The following is a 20,806-nucleotide window of genomic DNA, read 5'->3' on the forward strand; positions in this document are numbered from 1 at the left end:
GACCGATGGCCCAGATATGCAGACCGGAAGATTCAACGGAGGTACTTTTGCTCTAAGAGAAACCATATTCACCTTTCTAGCCCCCAGAGCCAAGAACAGTGCAGTAATGAATGAATGATCGCAGTGTAAATGGTTGAGTGTTTGAACCACGTAGGCAAAGGCCAAGAATCCAGAATATAGAGCCCTCTGCATCTCAACCCACCATTAGTATTTTCATTCTCAGGAACAAATAATAAAGGAAAAGAGGAATTCGAATTCAGCGAGGGAACAGGTACTGCCGATTTGCTTTTTTGTGAAGAATTTTTCTGAGACAATATGTTGTTTTGTAGTTTGCTTTGTCACAACAGCCTATGTAATTAATATTACTCAAATACGATCAATAGTTCATTTTTAAAAGCTAGAACTGGAGGAGTGGAAAGTTCAGGAAGATTTATATTTGATCAGTATAAATCTGGAGTAAAAGTGGTGTTACTGGCACGAAGGCCATGTGTATCCCTATGTCTCTGATTTGCATGCAAATGTGAGCAGATCCTGGCAGATGTCTGGCCTCATCCATTCACATGAAGGAATTTGAAAAGACAAGGAGTCTTCAGTTAACAATAGACCTTAAGAAAATGGAATAAAGGCGCAGTGTGAGTTTTTCTGTTTGGGAATTCCAAGGCTTGCTGACACCTTTATTCAAGAGACAAATTCTTAGAGTAGTATTATGTTGAAAGTTCAAAGTCCTCTTGCTCTTTACCTGGCCATACACCATTCAAGCCAGATATTCTGAGCAAGTTAGTGAAGAGTTTTTATGAAGCAGACAGTAACTTTAATCCACTTCTGGTGAATTCCACTTGAAGTCATTTCTTAATTGACTTCTCAACTTCTGTAGTTTTTTTCTTTGAATAACTCTACCTCTTGCTCACATTTACTCCCCATTCTCATTCTCGGAGATGAGTAATATAGACGAAGATAGATGATGCTCTCAATAGAATATTTACTAGCTAGCCATAATCATTCGGGTTCTTAGCTTAAGCACCAGACTTGTGGAACTGCAGGCAATGAACTACCCCTTTCCTTGTAATGGCAGTGGCTTTTGGGTCAGAATATAGAACTATGAAGAGGAGGCAGTCATTCAGTTGCCCCCCCCACCCCCACCGCAGGTACAAGGACCTTTTTGCCTTTTCTAAGGTTAGCTGATCACTAACTGCAGTGTTCACCTCCTGGCATTGTGCTGACTGCTGAAGAAAAGCTGGGCACATGGGCCACCCGTGAGGCCTGGACTATACCTTCTGACAAACCAGCACCAGTGGGCTCTTCTTTTGTCAGTCCCAAACATTGGCAGGAAGAAAGAACCTATTCACTGAGCAGCATTTGCCCTGTATTCTGTATATTCACGGAAAGAGACACTAAAATACAACAACAGACAATATTGTTTTGGAGGGCTCAGTGTTTAGTGGGAGGGGTGGGCAGCAGATGTTAGTCTGCTATTTTACATGTTTCCTGAAGTTGTTTTAGCTGGTTCAGTGCCTTTTATACATAAAGCAGTAGATCCCCACAAGGGGAAAAATGAATCAAGTCCAATTTCGGTAAGAAAATGTTACAGCCAAGTTTGCATTTTCTGTCTTAGAGCAACATAGAAGTCAGAAAGTAACAAATCATTGTAATAAAGTCTTAGGTGACTCTTAAACCTGCGATTCTGTTTTCCTGATGGAGTTGAGGGATAACTGTAAAATAAAGGTGACATTTCTAAATTAAGACTACATACCATTTTGTTGTAAAGTTATCATCTCTATTATTTTTCAATCAAAACTAAAATACAAAAGCCTCACATTTGTGAAACTTCCTCTTTGCTATTAACCTGCCCATGTGAGATTTTTATTCTGCAAATCTAATGAAAGGAAAGATTAGCAAGAGCTCCTTCCTTGGTAAATAAAAGTAATAAAGCACCTACTTATTAGAAAAGATCACCCTGATAAATAAAACAATCTCAGATCAGAGCCAGCTGCAGACTGTGGTTCTGAAAAATAATCGTAGGTTGCTGTGATTAGTACCTGAAATTCTATTAAAAAAAGAAAAACAAGGGAATGCCGGACCATTGATCCTTCTGTACTGAGACTCTGCTAATCCTAGATTCTTGACCTGAGCTGCCAAAGCCATTGCCAAATATTCTGTAGCACTGACCCTCCAGGATTTTAAAACTCTACTCCTACTAGTTACATTGCTATTTCCCAAGCTAGTTGACTATAAATAATTATAGATAATCAGAATTATAGGCTTTTTATGCTGCTTTAAATAAGCCATAAATAAAATATGATAAATTATAGGACTGTGTCCTATAATTAAAAAAAATTAGTAGATTTTCACAATGCTTTCTTAAAACTTATTTTAAGCCCAAAGTAACTGAATGACTCATTTGAGCACTAATGTAAGGTTGCTCAAATACTTTATTTAATTTTTAAAAATTATTATGCTGAATATCTATTCTGGGTTTAGCCAATCTGGAGATAAAGCAAATTCCATTTTAGAATCATATTTTGGTTTCTGGGAACAATGGAAGTATCTTTAACTCATGAATAGGGCTTTGCTTAATATTTTATTCAGGGTGAAATTATAATTATAGATGAAGTCAGAAAAATACGTATTCTCTCTTATTTTTGCTCAAAGTACAGAATAGAGACAAAAGTTAAAACTGTGTAAAACTCAGTGTTTTAATGACCATTGGAAATATTTGTTCTAAGTCTTAAATGAAGTTTTCTTTTAAATTTTTCTTGTTTTACCATCTTGCCATTCACCTACTCGATGGGTTTGTTACATGCATGTAGCTTCCACATCTCAAAAATACATAGTGTATAATAAGTTGTTTATTGACACTGTATTATAATCCATGATAAAATGAAATACTTTTCCAAATTTAATGGCCAGCATGTACAACCATTAAGCACACTATTTAATAAGTAAAATAGATACCATTTTATGTTATAGTGTTTTTTAAAAGAAATAATCTACAGGGTTATACACTACTAGATTTTTAAGTTTTTTAATGTTTTCAAAAGCTCCAGTAGCCAGGCATTGGTGGCCCATACCTAAATCCTATCTACTTGCAAGGCTGAGATTGGGAGGATTGTGGTTCAAGAGCAGCCCAGGCAAAAACTTCACAACACCCCATCTTAACCAATAAGTGAGTTCAGTGGTGTGCGCCTGTCATTCTAGCAACAGTAGAAAGCATAAAACAGCAGGATCATGGTCCAGACTGACCTGAGCAAAAGGAAAGACCGATCTCAAAAAAATAACCAGAGCAAAAAGGGCTGAGGTTGTGACTCAAGCGGTAGCACACCTGCCTGGCAGAATGAAGTCATGAGTTTGATCCCTAGTTCCACCAAAAGAAAAAAAAATCCCCAAAAACAATTTTAACAAGCTCTAATAAAATATTAGCAATTTTACCAGTTATTTGATTGGTAAGTGAGCCATTGCCATTCATAGCTAGGTGCTTTCTTAACCTACCTCAGTTGTAATATGACACTGTTGGGCCGGGGCTAGAAGGCCTGACTGTGTTAATCAGTTAGATTGCTGAAAGGTTTATAGAAACTGTGCTTCTAATACCACAGCTAACATAGACATTTAACCTGAATGGAACCATTACATATAATGCCCTGAAAAAAAGAAAAAAATCACCTGAGATGCAAAGAAACTACGCTTAAGCTTGCACACCAAAGGTCCTGTTCACCCTGACTTTAGAGGACCCGCTAAAGATGCCTCTACATTAGCTTAAGACACTTAGTTTTGAAAGCTGTGAAGTAAAAACTGCTTTTACAGTGGCTTATTGTCTTCCACTTACACTCTTTATAGCTCAGAGATTGGACTGTTATTTGGAAGCTCTGATTAATATAAATGAGTTGTAGTTTTCTGACCCAGGCTGTCTTAGCTCACATCTATTATACCACTGGCAGACATGTGGACTCCACAGCTGTCCCCTCATTTGTGTATGAAACAGACACACTGGTGGCATTTTTTAGTTACCATAGTTACATTAACAATATACATGTGACATGACATCTTTCTATGTGGAAGGATTTTGTGGCAGATATTTTGTAGACCTGGGAGTAAAGTACAATTATTTAAAGTTTGGGAACACATAAATTAGTCTGCCTTTGTTTTCTGAAGCCACCTTTTCAATCATGAAAGGAGAGCTATCCTACAGTATTGTCCAGGAAAGGACCATCAGAAGCCTTTGCTTAAAAAGATTTCCAGGGGAGGCATCTCCAACAATGCCTGGCTTCTGCAGGGGAATGTCTATTAAATATTCATTTGAAAATATTTACTCTTCCTATTTATGATTGCCCTTTCTGAGATAGTGTTATTAGCACAGACATTTTCAATTTGTGAGGGGAAACCTGGATAGCCCCAAAATCTTGGTATGACTTAGACGACAAAAAAAAAATCAGTTTGTACTATTAAGCAGTAAACACAATGAGAGAATCTTCATTTAGAAAAATCGAAAAAGCTTTACAAAGAAAGAAAGGTGGCTTAATTAGTTTCGTGCCTATAGTTTTCCCCTCTAGAAAAAGAAATGTTAGTATGGCAATAGAGCATATCATTAACCTGCATTGTTATTTCACAATAGTAATAAGTCTTAATTTGCATCCATAATAATCAGTATAATCAAGTACTGTACAGAGAGTCTGGAAAGCTAAGGCTCAATTCCCAGCTATGACACTAATGACTAAATGTGTGACCTTCTGGTTGTCCTGCAACCCTCTCGATGCTTCCTGTCTGGATTGGAGTGGTTTTAAAGGATCCAGGAAAGCTGGTAGATGTTTCCAGTGTTAACCACTGAAAAAAATTCGATTTCTGCTCCAATGCAGATTCTACGGAGAGCTACAGGTCTGTGAGACAATCCTCACCTTTTCTGCAAGGTGATTTTTCTGGTCCCTAACTCCAAAGCTAAGAGATTTTATTTTTTCTTTTTAAATTTAAACTCTCCCCGAATATTGACAGTTCTTTAGTACTTCACCTGCATCCTTTGGGGGGAAGAATTTTACCAGGGGTACAGGAAGCTGGTTAAGATAATCAAACATTTGTACACCTAATATGTTTTGAACACCATCTGAATGCCAAGCATGCCAGGAGGCACTAAAACCAAGAGAAGTTAGCTTTTTTTTTTTTTTTTTTTGCAGCTTATACATTAAATCCATCATAAGCATTTTATTTCCTCAATCCTTGTAGACTTCTACAAATATTTATTGAGTGACTAGGGTGAGCAAGACACTGTGAACAGAAAATTTCCACCAGGGGTAATTCATCTCCCCTCCACACCCACACCCCACCCCCACACACACACACTTGGAAACACTTGGCAATATTTATTGTTGTCGCTGTTCAATCACAACTAAGAAGAGGGGAGGGTGCTACTGGCATCTGGTGGGTAGAAGCCAGGCATGATGCTAAGCATCCTAAAGGACCATCTTCCTCAACAAAGAGTTATCTGTGAGAGTGAGTGCCGACATGAGAAACCCGACTTCATAGGCATTGCCTCTTCCCTCAGTGATCTTAAACCTAGTAGGGGTTATAAAAAGGACACCAACAGGTACAATAAAGTGTGCTGGGGTTGGGGGTCTAAATTCAGATGGTAGCTGTCAAAAAGGCTTTAAGAAACACACTGTTAGTACACAGAACAGTCTATCAACAGGAACACAAGTGTTCAGAAGACAAATTTAGATTTAGTTTCATTGAACAGAAATGGTTGCTTGATTGCTTAGAGAAAAGGTAGTAGACTTCTTAAGTTTGGCTAAAACTCTAAACTGAGAACAGAGTGCTTCATTCCTTGTAGGACTCAGTCACAATTCAGTGTGCCTTGAGTAAACAGAAAGTCAGCAGCAATAAATAGGACATCACAAACTGCAAAAAGGATGGATGCAACTAAGATGACCCCAAAAAAACTAAAAATGCCTCGTGTTAGAACGTCACACTTTACAGAATCATTAAGTAAGTATATCATTTCACTTGCAGCGGTTTGAGATACCAAGTATTACCATTTCTTTCTTTTTGTTTTTTTTTCTTCTAACTAAGGGACCAGAGCCATGGAGAGGTTCATTGTGACCATGGACAAGTCACTTAACAAATCTCTACAGGGGTTGCAAGGTTCTTCTTTCTAGCACACAGTTGAATTTGCCTAAGTTCACACAGCTAGTGAAAGAATGAAGCTAAGAAGGCTAGAATAAGACCAGACCCTCTGCTTCTCTCAGGCCCACTGATTTTTCCACTTGGACTGTGGCTGCTTCATGATGTGGAGTCAGAGCAGGTAACAAGATGTCAGTGACTCAGCATTGTAGCTCTTGGGTTACTGATGACAGCACAAACCTGAGATGCATCAATTAAAAAGTAAAAAGTATCATGCAGGGAAATTTGAGTTTTTCATATACCTAAGGACTAGTTAGGCCCTCTCTCTGATGTCTGAGGCTGACTTTAGCAGCTTAAAAATAAAAAATTTTAACAAGCTGGGAAGAAAGGTTCTTAGGAGAGTGATGCTGAGGTTAGAAAATGAGGTAACCCCAAACATATAGAAAAATAATGCAATTGCATTATTTTCTGCTTGTGATTTTTGCTTTTTTGTGGGGCACAGGCAGGGGTATTTCAACTTTTCTACTAGAAAATGATGACCAGTATATACATGTATGCACACATGTGTCCATATGCACAATAGAGGAAAGAAATTCCATACTGAGACATTTGTGATTATTTGTTTCTAGTAAGACTTGCACATCAAAATGAATTTTGAAGATAGCCTTCTTTCAAGATTTTAAAGGTCTTCTTTGGGATAGTGTAATGTTTTCTTAAGGAAGTAAGACAGAAGCTGCATGACCACTTAAGGTTTTTCTCTTTTCATTCTCTGTGATATCCAAGACCGTGAGTGAGAGTTACGCAGGACTTCTACCATATTGTGAGGCTTTCCAGGACGCTAATGGAATCTATGTTAACTCAACAGGCCAGCACAGAACCACTGAGGAGAGGAGAGTGCAGTGGCAATTATTGGATTTCTGTGGCTTTTTATTGCAACTGAATGGGCTTCTGAGCAGTGAGGATGACTTTAATGCCCCAAAGGACCAGTTAGTTTTGCTGTGCTCTTTGGGGACACAGCCAATCTCCTCACGTACTTAGAAACTCATCATTTTTCACCCAGGAGGCCACATGAAATCCAAAGACATCTGAAGGGAAAACATAAAAAGTATGTGAACAAATGCTGTTGGGATATTTTTTCTTCATGTGTGAAGGATAGCGCTGTCAAAATGGAAGTGTAGTGAGGATGTTTCCAAATGGCGATTAGCTGTATGCAAATAATGTGCTTTAGTAATTGGAAGGAAAATATTACATAGGGCTCCTAAATTATATCCCCAGAGCCCATCATTTTTCCTAACATAGCATAGCAGTAGCAGTAGGAGAATGACAATAATCTGCAACAGTAGTTTGCAGCCTTTCCAGTATGCCGGGGACCATCACCAGCACTTTTCATGCATTAACTCATTTAGTCTTTTTAAACAACTCTTATGTAGATTCCAACTTTACAGCTTAGGAAACTAAGGCAGAAAGCAGATAAGTAACTTGCCTTGACAGAGGTCATACAACTAATGTGTACTTAATAAATATTTGTCAAATGAATGAATGAATGGATATGTTTTACAGGACAGAGTCCTTTATTCCACTTCTCTGTTTATTGCATTCCTGCTTTGTTGGCAGGGCACTGATGAGAACTGCCTCTATGACTTGTAAATGTTAGGTAAAGAGCCAGCAAGAGGCAGAGCAGGTAGATGAACTTGGGTGTGTCTGACTCTAAACCTTAAAGCCCCTTTCTCTGTAATTGCAGTTATAGAACAAAAGGACTAGACTAGATTCGCTCTCATAGACCACCTATACTCAAAAACGTCTACAATTCCAAAGAAGTAATATTTATGTAAAATAAAACATCTTTTATTACTTTTAATTTTGAAATCTAGTTTAGTATTTCTATTTAACTAATCATCAGTGTATTGTGCTTTAAAATTATATTGGAATTATTAACAGCAAATTTTAAACCATATTTGAGATAAGCAATTTTAAATGGATGAAAATGCATACTTGAAGATTACAGTCTCCTAATCATCACCATCACATCACTTATTAAGTTTTATTATCATTGGCTAAGTACAGGTCTCCAAAAATTAAAAAGCATCCTTCTGTTACACAGGGAAAACAGGGTAAAATGATTAATTTTGAAAAAAAATCATCTTTAATATTTGTAGAGATGAGTAGATTGCAAAATCTTATTTTTATCAGATTTTCAAGTTACCAGTAGTGTTAAAAACTACTACTTGAGACTTGTTTCTTGTTTTGCTTTAAGGTATCTTTCTGACATGCAAGTGAGGTGTCAGAACTATGTGTCAGTCACTGCCTTAGAGTTACAGATGTACAGCCCAAGGCAGGGGAACAAGAGTGGATAACAAGGCAGATCTTCAATTTGGGAAGAATTAGTTTCAAAAGTGCACCTCGGCTCTGTGATCTAGAGTGATTTCCCTGAGCCTCCATATCCCCATCTGCAAAATGGGGCCAGTAAGGAGAAGCTACTTCATGGACTCATTGGAGTCACTCCAAGACAATATGCACAGAAAGCCCTTAGCATAGCTTTAGCACTGTAAATACAGTAAACAGAGGCAATGGGTATAAGTGGTATTATGGACATCTGACATTTCCACCTGCTACTACTGTGTCTGCATTCTGAGGATGCTAATTCTGAGGCAAGAGGAAAAAGTTTAAGGGACAAGATGATTCAGACCAGATGTTTTATGGAGTCAGTAGTTGTCACTTTTTGTGGCAGACCCCAGGAGAGCTTCATACTTATTCAGACATGCAAAAAATTCTTGAGTTAGGTGTTGTGCTTTGAAAGGACTGGCAGACAGATGAATACATTAGAGCCTTTCTTTGGTTTCCTAATTCTGTTCTGTATCTCTGTGCTCTTTTCTCTCAGAAAATATTATAATGATCTTGTCCTATGCTGTTTCCTGTTGCTATAACAAAATACCCAAGGCTGTGTACTCTACAAAGAAAAGAGGTTTACTTGATTCATCATTCCGGTAGCTAGACAGTCCAAACTGGCCAGGGCCCACCCCTTCACTGTGTTACACCATGCTGGAAGAGCCAGAGAACCAGTTGTATGCAGAAGGGACACGTGTGAGCAAAATAAAAGAGTAAGTCAAGAAAGCTGAACCCGTTCTCACAGGAACTACTCAGTTAGTTACATCAGTCTTTTCCATTTGTGGAAGACACCTAATCACCTTCCTTTAGGCCCCATCTCTTAAAGGTTCTACCACCTTACCACCACCACACTGGGGACTAAGCTTTTCCAGCAGAGAAACAATATTTAAACTGTAGCAACACCTAAGTTGTAATTTATAGAAAAACATTTTCTAACAGAGAGAAAAGGTTAGATTCAGAGCTGTCCTTTCATAAAGAGGATCTGAATTCAAGACATTATAACTAACAGACCCAAGAGCTTCACCTGACTGTATGCATTGTGATAATAAATTGTGAGGAAATGTAGAACCCTTAAAACAACACTAAGCATCCTAGAAGTGTTCAACAAGCAATGCTTCTCCCATTGTTTTGTTAGTTCTTAGTATCATTGTCATACAACATCATCTTGCTTCTTGACTATGTTGCAAGTCTCCTGGTTAAATTAGAAAACTCCAGGAACAGTCAGTCATGAAGGAGGTGACAGTCACCAGACAAGCTACATCAGATGTGATCCCCAGGGAGATTCCTGGTGAACTCACAGAGGGCCAGGTTGCTATAACTTAGCCTCTTTATGTCCCCTATCCTGTTTCAGCTGGGGTATTTTCATTTGCACATGAAAGGGTGAGTCAAGAGCATCTTGGAGCTCTTTGCTTGATGGAAATAATGAAAATTTACAGAGAACTTCATCTTATCTTGTTTATGCCTCAGAAGCAGTCCTTCCCATTTGATAGGTGACTACATTTATTTGAATTGGAGATAGGGACACTCTTAGGTATTACTCTTAACTACCCAACTGGTCACCAGGCTATCCTTGCAGCCCAGTGAATATAATTTTCTAAGTGTGCTGAGAGGAGCACACAGGACCCCTGAGCATTAAGTATTTTCCCCATTGTAAAGATATGAGTGGAAAAAACCTGAGAAAAGAAACTGGCCTAGTGTTTTTCAGTTAGTAAATATAAAAATATGTAGGAACAGGAACTCCTGTGTCTGGATTTCTTCCTCCAGACTGAATCATGATGTTCTTAATTTTCCCACATCTTGTCCTGGTCTCAAGTATAGAATGTGCTATCTTAATTTAGAATTATTTATTTATATTATTATAATTCCATCACCACCACACAGCTCCTTGAGGGGAAGACTACAATTTAGTCTTTGGTCCCTGGCATCTATGAAAGTACTTGGCACATGGAAAATGCACTTAACAAATACTCAGGGAATGAAAGAAGAAAAAGATTTCCTTATTATGTCTGTTTCACTTTACCAATACTGCATCTTTTAAATAATTTTTACAGAGTTATTTCCTCTGTAGTTGGGAAGAAAATGAGTCTTTCATAAATACATATTTACTCAGATGTTAGTGTGTTACTATTTTAGGAAGGTTATTATTAAAAAGTTTAACTTGGTTTGGGGATGCTTTTTATGATATTGCCAAGGAAGTGTTAGTAATCAAAAAGTATTGATTATATGCATGCAGAATATCAGGTGCTCTTAGAAGAGTGACATGGTGGGGAATGGGTTGACAAAAATGTACATGATTTTTTTTTCCACCTCAAATGAGCTTCCAGACTCATTTGGGAGACAGAGTGAAGTAAGACAAAATAATTAAATGATCATCTGTAGAAATTCCATAACCAAGCAGAAAAAAACAGGCTCAGCCCAGATGATTCTGAGTTTGAGTCTCTATTACATGTTAGCTAACTTGGTTAAAAGACTCAACTTATTGACCCTGGACTCTCTCACCTCTAAATTAGAGAAATAATATCTAATCAAAGACCTGATAGGAGGATCATTGAGAAAGCACTTAGTGCAATTCTTGGATCATGACAATCATCTAGTTCAGTCACTTGGTAAATATTGACAGCACCACTCTGTGCAGTTTTCTTTATGAGCTGGAGATACAGAGGTAACAAAAGTATTGGATATGTACTATCCATGTGGAGTTTGCCATCTGGTGGGAGATTAAAACAAAAATTAAATTATGTAAATGTGAAATATGACTTTATTAAGTTCAGTGAAAGAGAAATACATGAGTCTAGCAGACTACAGTGTGGAGGCTCCTAACACAAGACCTCTCTGAAGGAGTGATATTTAACCCAAAATCTAAAGGACAAGCAAGAGTTAGCCAGGAAAAGGATGTGGAGAGGAGACAGCCTTGTAAACCAAAGTCTAGAGGTTGGAAGAAGATGGTGAGTTTGAGGAACAGAGTGAAGACCAGTGTGGCTTAGAATAGGAAAAAGAGAGAGAGAGAGAAAGAGAGAGAGAGAGAATGAGACTTTCTTTCCCCTACTTCCAAAGTACACTTGGAGCCCAGAGAAGTCAGAACTTACAGGAAGTTCAGAAAAATGAGACTTTGAGTTATATACAGAGAAATGTGTTACATGCTGTGTTGGGAGGCAAAAGATAGCAGAAAGCTTGAATTCCTGGAGTGGGAAGTCACATGAGGAATGAATTCCATTGAGTCTTGGCAGGTGGGGTGGCATGCCCATGTCTAATATGTTTGAGAAAAAGTAGTATCACAGGATTGTGATAATGGGAGAATAGAAAAATACAAACTATGTGAAAATGGAGTGTCTAGTGATTTAGCTAACTTCTTTTTGTGCCTGCTTTTTGATTGCCTTCTTTCTTCTGTAATGCACTTTCCTTTTATTTAGCTGAACCTCTGATTAAGACACTAGTTGACTGTCAACCATCACCTGGGTTGCCCATAGGTCTTTGGGTTTTTCTTTGGACTGGGGTTTGAACTCAGGCCTTGTGTTGCTAGGCAGGTACTCTACCACTTGAGCAACATGCCCCTTCCTTGCTTTTTTTGTTTTATTTACTTGTCAGATAGGTTCTTGCAGTTTTGCCTAGGACTGGCCTCAGACCATAATCCTCCTATCTACCATTTCCTATGTAACTGGGACCTCAGATGTGCACCACCATTCCCAGCTTATTGAGATGGGGGTCTCACTAACTTTCGGCCCAGGCTAGTCTCAAACCACGAATCTCCCAATCTGTGTCTCCTGAATAGTTGAGATTTCAGGCATGAACCACCACTTATGGCAGATAAAAAAATTTATGCTAATTTAGGGATATCTTAAAAATCTCTTTAGCTTGGCATGCACATGTTACGTGTGTGGACTGGTCTTCCTCACGACCATCATTGTGTGAAAGGCCCTTGGCCACATGTAAGAGGACAGTGATTCTGAGTGTGTATGATCCTCCATGAGATCACTCACTGAGGAATTCCATCAGGGCCCTAGCAGCTGTAAGTTGGTTGTTAGTGATTTGGCCTCAATGGAAAGATCTCAATCATTATAGTTCATAATACAGAGGTCATTTCAACACTGAGTTAGTATTTTGTTAAATGCACAAACAGAATGGTGGAGAAAGGGAGGGAGAAGGGCCTGAAATTTCATCCAAATTGTATTTTATTAAGAAAGAGCTTTTATTTGGCCAGTTTTTCTAAGAGATAACTTTAATTTTGCTTTATTTAAAAAAATGACTCCTATATTTGAAGTTCAAAATGTAACTACAGTATCTGTTAGAAAACTGAGAGGTAAGTATGTAATGAGGATAATCTTAAAATAGTGTTGGATTATTTTATAGTTTAATGATTATGAATGGCACTATGGATATTCAACTGAAATCATTCTTTATACTCTGAACTTAAACATGAATTAAAGAGAAACTATAAAAAGCACTATGATTTATAATACATGCTGGCATTTTAATGTTACCAGCCATTACCTTGCACCATTTGATTACACAAGACCTAAACTATGTAATTAAGGACCATCCCACTAATGTGTGCTGGTGGATTTATGGTGTCCGGGTCATTGTTGCTCTGAGCACTTTTGAGTATTGGACCATTAGTTTCAAATGCATACTAAGATAGGGGAACACATGGGTATCAAGGAGACTCTATAATAAGAAACTATTTCAAATTAAGGGAGGTAGTTTTCACCTGATTGTAATTTACCAAAACAGTTTAAAAACTTGATTAACAGAAATCCTAATAAACTAAATTCCCCCCTCTCCCCAGCCCACTTTTAGGAGGAAAGGGATACTTGGAAGAAAATAAGTTCGTAACGAGGGCTTTAGATTTAAGAAAAATAGTAATAATAACATTTCCAATATGAGTTCATCATCGGGATCTTGAAGAAAAACCTGCCCAATCAAAGTGGGTATTAAGTTTGAAAATAAAGCTTTCTAGGAGACCTTCAGCTAACCGGAAAATTGAATTTGTAAATTTCATAAGCCTATTTTTCTGCTTAAGCAAGTTTTACCCTACAAGTTAGGTTTCTTCTCTATATCTAAGAAAATGCTACCGTGTACTCAATACCTACTGGAGGTCCAAATAGATAACTGAGGCAAGTGGTTTTGGCCCAGACTTCAGAATCCAACAAACTAGGCTTAAATCTCAGGTCTTTTGCCTACTAGTTACAATAATTCTGACAAGTCACTCATATTAATCAAGGCTCTCCAAAGAAAGAGAGCCAATAGCGAAGACAGTCAGACAGACAGACAGATGACAAAGTGGAGATTTATTACGGAAATTGCCTCACATGAAGCAAAGTATTTCTGCCATATGCAAGCTGGAAAACCTGGAAAGCTATGTTCAGTCCCACTGCTGCAAGAGTGAAAATAAAGCACCTTCCACAGTTTAATTTGTTTGGTTTTTCATATCCTGTTCCCTGCCCTAGTCTTTGACTGTTGAGATATGCTCTTCCTCAGAGAGCTACTGTGGCCTCCAAGCCTTCAGGGGAAAGGTTTGAACTGGTAGGCATACTTTGTACTTCAGTCTCTTATAATAATTTAAAAAATTAAATTATTTTTAAATTATTTTTATTTCAGGGCCTTATGCTTGCTTGCCTCTACCACTTGAGCCATGTCTCCATCCCTTTTTGGCTTTTGTTGTTTTTCAGAAAAGATCTTGAGGTTTTTTTTCCCTCCAGCCATGATTCTCCTAGCTATGCTCCCAGTAGCTGGCACCACACCTGGACCAGAAAATCAAGTTCTTTAAGTCCTTGTTAGGATAAGGAGTAATATAAAAATAGTTTTGAAAAGGAATTTGAAACCAAATTTATTTTAAGAGTTCAGGGACAGATGGCTTTATTTTGCTTCTTTTAAATATGCAGCATTCAGTGAGCTTGATTTCTATTAAGTCAAAGGACTTTCTTCTGAGACTGGTGTCTTCAACCTTGACTAGCAGGGAATTTTATGCTGAAGGTATGTACACTTCAGATATCTGTCTTCAAATTTTAAAGGAACATTTTTAATATGGAAGGGATATGTTCTTGACATTTTCTTAGTTCAAAGTTTAAACAGCACTTCATTCTTCTAATTGGCAAACTCTTAAGTTGTCAGACTCTATAGAGAAATATCAATAGATCAGAGCTATAGGCTCCATCTTAAAGATATTGGATTTTTTAAAATACATTTTGTAAAAATTTCAGGTAATTAATGGGTATTAATGCTGGATTAAAATTACCACAAAAGATGGCAGAGAGCCCTGAAGTAAAGAAAAATGCAGTGTTCTCAAATAGATGTGAAAATGTTTGGCATACTTTATTGATGAGAGTTATTTTCACTATTGCAAACTAAACTTTAATTCTGTCTGGGATCAAAATCAAATCTGGTGCAGCCTAATGGAATTGCTTAGCTTGGGAGCATCCAAAACTCTATGGCTTTGTATTAGCAGCCTACACATGGCATTTTTCGTTCCAACAATGATGAGTCAGTTCTTTCATTGGAACATGTGTAGCGTTGAGTGTACAATCCAGAGCTACTGTAGCAATGTAACATTTATTAACATAGGATGGTGAAATCTATCTCCAAAGTAAAAATACTATGCAATATGCTGGGGAGTATTGAAAAAGAAGTAATGAAACTGGGCCTTTCAGGCATATTAAGGCTGCCACACGAAAAATTTAGCATTTATTTAGCATTTAATCATGCTACTAATTACAAAGCAATTATTTCATATAGACATAAGAAGAGAATTAAAATAATCTGTAAAAGACTAAAACAAATTGATTTCATGATAGTTTTTATATCACTGCTATTGCTGGTGCTGAAAAGGAGCAATAAAAACAGCCCAGTTGTGGGATGATGTTTTGTTCTGTTTAGCCTCCTGTCAGTTTCTCAATTCAATAATGCTAATTTATGATTCCAGCTATGCACATAGCCCATTTCTTTTAAGAAATATAACTTCCTTGCTCCCATAAGTAATTTAAACAGAAGGAAAAATTTTTCTTGTTCTATTTATTTTATTTTTTTTCCCCATCATAGAATCTCAGGTTTAAAAGGGATTTGAAAGACTAAAGGTTCAAGAATTCTTCAAATTATATTTGGTGCATGACTTTCCAAAACATTGAGGGAAAATGATTTTGGTATAGACAACAGAGTTCAAGAATTAGTCTAACCTAGCAGGCTAGAAGTTGCAAAGATTAGGTTTACTGCAGCTTTTGTGTATCTTTATCTCTGTACCTGTATGATTTGCAGGCAACGGTAGAAAACAACTTCCTTTCACAATCAGTTGTATGTATTAGAAGTGCAGTAAGGAAAGGGAGGTAAGGACAGTATTTAATATTAATAATTTAGTATTTAATAAAATAAGCATTCATAGAAAATAATTTACATGGTTTATAGTTAATTAAATAAGTAATTAAGTAAAGTAGTTAAATAATCAAATCCATATATTTTACTGGTTTCCTAAGGCTCCTATGCATCACAAATTAGGTGGCTTAAAACAACAGAAATGTATTGTTTCACAGTTTTGGAGGCCTGAAGTCTAAGGTGAAGTTATCAAAGTGTCAGAGGTTCATGCTCCCTTGCACACTCCTAGCTTCTGGGGGTGCTAGCAACTCCATGCTCCTTGGCTGACAGCTGCCTAAGTCTCTGTCTTCATTGTCACAGGGGTTCTCCCTGTGTCTCTGTCTTCACGTCATCTTCCCTCTTTTTAAGAATATCAGTTATATTGGGTTAGGGGTCCTACCTACTCTAGTATGACTGCATCTTAACTATATGCAACAACCCTGTTGCCAAAAATAGTCACCATCTGAGGCTCTTGAGATTGGGATTTCAATACATCTTTTTTGGGGAGAACACAATTTGATTCAAATTAAGAGACTCATGGTACAGATCTTAGGCATTTTACATATATTAATTCATTTCATCCTTTTAACAATCCCACGGGAAAAGGGCACTGACTCCATTCTCAAAGTCAGGGAGCCTAGAAAAGTAGTGCTTGTGCAGAGCTGGATTTTAATATCAATCTGTTGACTCTAAAGCCTGTGCTCATTCTCATATTCTGAACAGCTGCCTTCTTGGGTACCATGTTTTTCCATCACAATTTTTCTATTAGGAAATTTCCTGAGTTCTCAAAAACTATTTTTACCTTTCCCAAAGTAGGATGAACATGCTTTGCTATTTTTGAGAATTACTTTTATCTTGTTAGCTGGCCCAAGCAGAAATGGCAAATGTTTTTGATGGGAGGTAACTAAAATGTCTGATATACAAAACAAGTAGGTGTGTGATTACCTAAAAAGATTTACTTGTCCATTCAAAAGCATTTCTGAGTACACACTCTGCACAGCATTCTGCCAGGCCCTCTGTAGAAGACTTCTCATCAAAAACTCTTGATTTCTGTTCTGTTGGAAATATGATAAGTCATGGCATTCAGTACAGTATCACACATACTTAGTTAAGGTTATTTTCTATGCATGTGTTCTTCACCAATTAGTACTTTCAAATACAGTAGCAAGAAGAGCAGGGTGCTCTTGACACTTGACAATGGGAGCTCTGTTCTGATGAAGATTGTTTTCCTCATCTGGAAAGTCTAGACAAGAGAATTCTTTCCTTGTGAGTTTTCTTCTAACTCAAATCATCAACTTCTTTAGTGCATTATTTTTTCTGCTTTTTTTTTGTGCTCCCATTGCCTGTATACCTGTTTCAAATGGCCTTTGCTCTATCCAGTTTAGCAGAGAGAAGCCCAACAATTGGCTGACTATCTAAATGTATCTGTGTGACATGTCTTGCTTGTTTCAGCTAACACTTACTGACTACTTACAGGCAAGTCACTATGTTAAGTGCCGTGCCTACCATGATAAATAAAACATACCTTGGACCTCAGTCATTGTATATGAGCGTAGAGTTTGGGTCATCTCTGAGTGTTGGGAGGCTTGAAACAAACTTAGAGCAAAGCCAAGTCTGGCTAGTCTTTGTAGCTATCAGGTCTCAGCCAACACACCTGCTAGACCCGTTGAGCCTGTGAGTGATTGCAAGGCACAGTTGAACCAGGATGGAATATTTAAACTTAATCTGCATTACAACCCTCTGGAACTTTTAAAATATATACATATATTCCCAGTCCTCATCCCAAACCTACTTCATTGAAATCTCCATGAGATACAAGAATCTGGAGTTTTGAAAAGATTCCTCAGTTAATGAAGAGCTGAATTTGGAGATCTATGGCAGTGCTGCCTGCTACAGTAGCTGTTGGTCACATCTGGCTATTTAAATTTAATTGAAATAAAATTAAAGTGTAAAAATTCCATTTCTCGTTTCCCACCAGCCACATTTCAAGTATGAAATAGCCACTCAAGAGCCACAATTCCAGGCAGTGAAGATATAGAGTGTTCCTGTCATTGCTGGAAGTTGTACTGATAGCAAGCACTGATGGAGCAGGGCAGTCACAGGCTGGCAACTCTCATGTCCTTCCAAGAACCCATGTATCTCTTCTTTCCTCCCTTTTGACATGTGTCATCTTTTACAGAGTTATTTGTGTACTTGTCTTATTCACTTCCCAAAAGATTATAAGCTCTTTAAGGGCATGGTCTGGTTTCCCTTACCCTGTGACATGGTAAACAATGAGTATCTTTTGGTTGGGGTAGTACTGGGGCTGAAACTCAGGGCTTTGTGCTTGCTACAGCTTGAGCCACACCTCAAGCTCTTTAAGTTAATTAAATCAGTCTTATTCAGTCAGCACCATCTTATTGGATCTCTTGCATATAGACTAGCACACCAGATTTCAGTGGACTCTAGAGAAAAAGGTGGATCAGAGAGTTGGTTTCTCTCAGTCACAAACATTAGTATAGATGAGGGCAGATTTGTGTTAAATTCCAAGTTCTTTTTTGTTTGTTCATTTTCTTTTGTTTTGTTTTATTTTGTTTTTGTAAGAGAAGGCTTATAAGAGCTCAGGGTTTATATCATCCCAAATGTAGAAGAGACCCAGTAAGACTAAACATTTGTAAGCTCAAAACTTTTCATATTTGGGCATGTGGAAGCACTTTTGAATTGGCTTAGTTATTTGATTTATTTATTGAGTGCCCACTAGTAGATGCCAGGGCAGTACTGGCCCTAGGGTGATTTCATTGTGAACAAGGTGATTTCATGGTTCTTTGTTCCATGAAACTCAACACTCATATACAACAAATTGAAATACTTGGTAAGGACTCTCTGCCTAGACAGGATGGGATGGAAGAGGGATATGATTTGTGCTCTGGCCTCAAATGCCTGGATTCACATAGAACTTCCACCATTCTGCTATACTAGTTTTTTACCTTGGCTAGATTATTTCACTTCTCTATTTTTGTCATCCATAAAATTAGGAAACATAATGGTATCCACCTAATATAGTTGTGAGCATTAAAGGAAATAATTTTTATGACATTCAATGTAGTACAGTTGCATAGTAAGAGCTTCATAAGTACAATCTGCTATTGTTCTTGTAACTATTACTCAGCCCAAATTACCATGCAATAAATACTAACATATGGAACATGGGAAGTGTCTACAAGGTTAGAAAATACTGCATTATTTCAAAAGGATTTGTCCCATCTTTCTCAAGCTAACAGTTTACTTCCCTTAGTTTACTGTTTACATCAGAATAATTAATCAATATAAAAATGTTTTGATAGTATATTCATGTACAGAAATGTCATGATGAAGCACCTTCCTATGTACAAAAATAGTATATGCCAAAAAGAAGTAAATGAACAAAAAAAAGTTTTGGTAGATCCCCATCTCTTGATTTTTTTTGTTCATGGTGTGGTTTGGTTTTGTGTTTGTTCTGTTTTTCTTTGGTTTGTTGAAGAATTTAACTCTTTTGGAATACTACTTTTCAAGATAATCAGGAACATAGAAATACTGTGTGTGTCATTCAACCTCTTGGTATAGAAAGGTGCATACATTTTAACATACTGCAGGGAAAGGAGTACCATTTAAAGAGATTTACCATCTAACTGTAAAGTTGAAATCCTAAGTAATAGATTACAAAAAATGTAATATTTTATCACTAAAATGAATATGTGACTTCTTTCTTACCTTCAAAAACAATATTGCATTTGCAAATATATTCTGAAAATGAATTGGGAAGAGAAGGGTTGGGTTTTGAAGGCCATCATGTGACTCTTAATGTGTTTATATGTTGAATCAAAACCTGCCTAAGAAGATACCTGCTTGTACCTATACAATGAAATGGATTAGAAATCTGAGCCCTGCTATATCCTTAGCTAGGGTTTCATGAAAACTAAATTGCCTTTGTTCTAAAATCTTTCTAGTATTCTAGAAATCTGTTCTAAGCATAGAGGGTATCTCTGTGGTACCCAAACTATTTGGTAAACAGATGAACCATTCCTAGGTCTTCACTATGATTTGTTGAGGTGAAATCATTGGGAAAGAATCTGTGTTGACTTCCAGGCAGCTGATCTATACTTCTGATAGTTTATGATAGTCTCATTCATCTGGCTCAAAACTGAGGGTACTTTGGGAGAGTATCATGTGACATGCAGAAGGTGATGGTTAGGTCAAGGGCTTTAGAACTAGGATGACTCAGTTTGAATCCTGCCTCCATTAGCCATGTCCCTTGGGCAAATTACTTAATATTTCCATGCATCAATTTCTTCACCATAGAACTTATGCCTACCTCCAGGGATATTGTAAGGAAAAAATAAGGCACTAAGTAAGTGTTAGGTTGAAAAAGAAGAAACACTTTCAGATCATTTAAAGGAGACACATTAATACTCTTTTTGGAAGAGTAAATACTGACTTAGGTTTTCAGCACCTGAGTCTAATTTTCTAAGATGGGCCTGCAAAGGAAATTGTATTTATTGAAATCTGTGGTGTACCAGACACCTTTCAAGGCATGTGCTTTCATTTAATTCTCACATCATGCATGGGAAGTACAGTAAGTTGTCTTAGGGACGATTGGAAGTACCAGAATACAGACCCAGCTTTGTCTGCTACTTGAGACTGCCTTTCCTTTATTTATTTTTTTAATTTCTTTTATTCATATGTGCATACAATGTTTGGGTCATTTCTCCCCATTTCCCCCATCCCCTTCCTTTCTCTCCCCTCCCCCACCCCCTCGCTACCAGGCAGAAACTATTTTGCCCTTATCTCTAATTTTGTTGAAGAGAGAGTATAAGCAATAATAGGAAGGACCAAGGGTTTTTGCTAGTTGAGATAAGGATAGCTATACAGGGAGTTGACTCACATTGCTTTCCTGTACATATGTGTTACTTTCTAAATTAATTCTTCTCCAACTAACCTTTTCTCTAGTTCCTGGTCCCCTTCT

General features: G+C 37.4%; 1 protein-coding gene across 1 annotated transcript in view; it reads left to right on the forward strand.

Moving 5' to 3' along the window:
• The window catches only part of LOC141411564 (uncharacterized), a 32,513-nt gene that overhangs the window by 1,827 nt on the left and 9,880 nt on the right, over positions 1 to 20,806 (forward strand). The window lies entirely within an intron of this gene.

Source organism: Castor canadensis, chromosome 10 (genome assembly GCF_047511655.1).
Source record: "Castor canadensis chromosome 10, mCasCan1.hap1v2, whole genome shotgun sequence".
NCBI classification, from domain to species: domain Eukaryota; kingdom Metazoa; phylum Chordata; class Mammalia; order Rodentia; family Castoridae; genus Castor; species Castor canadensis.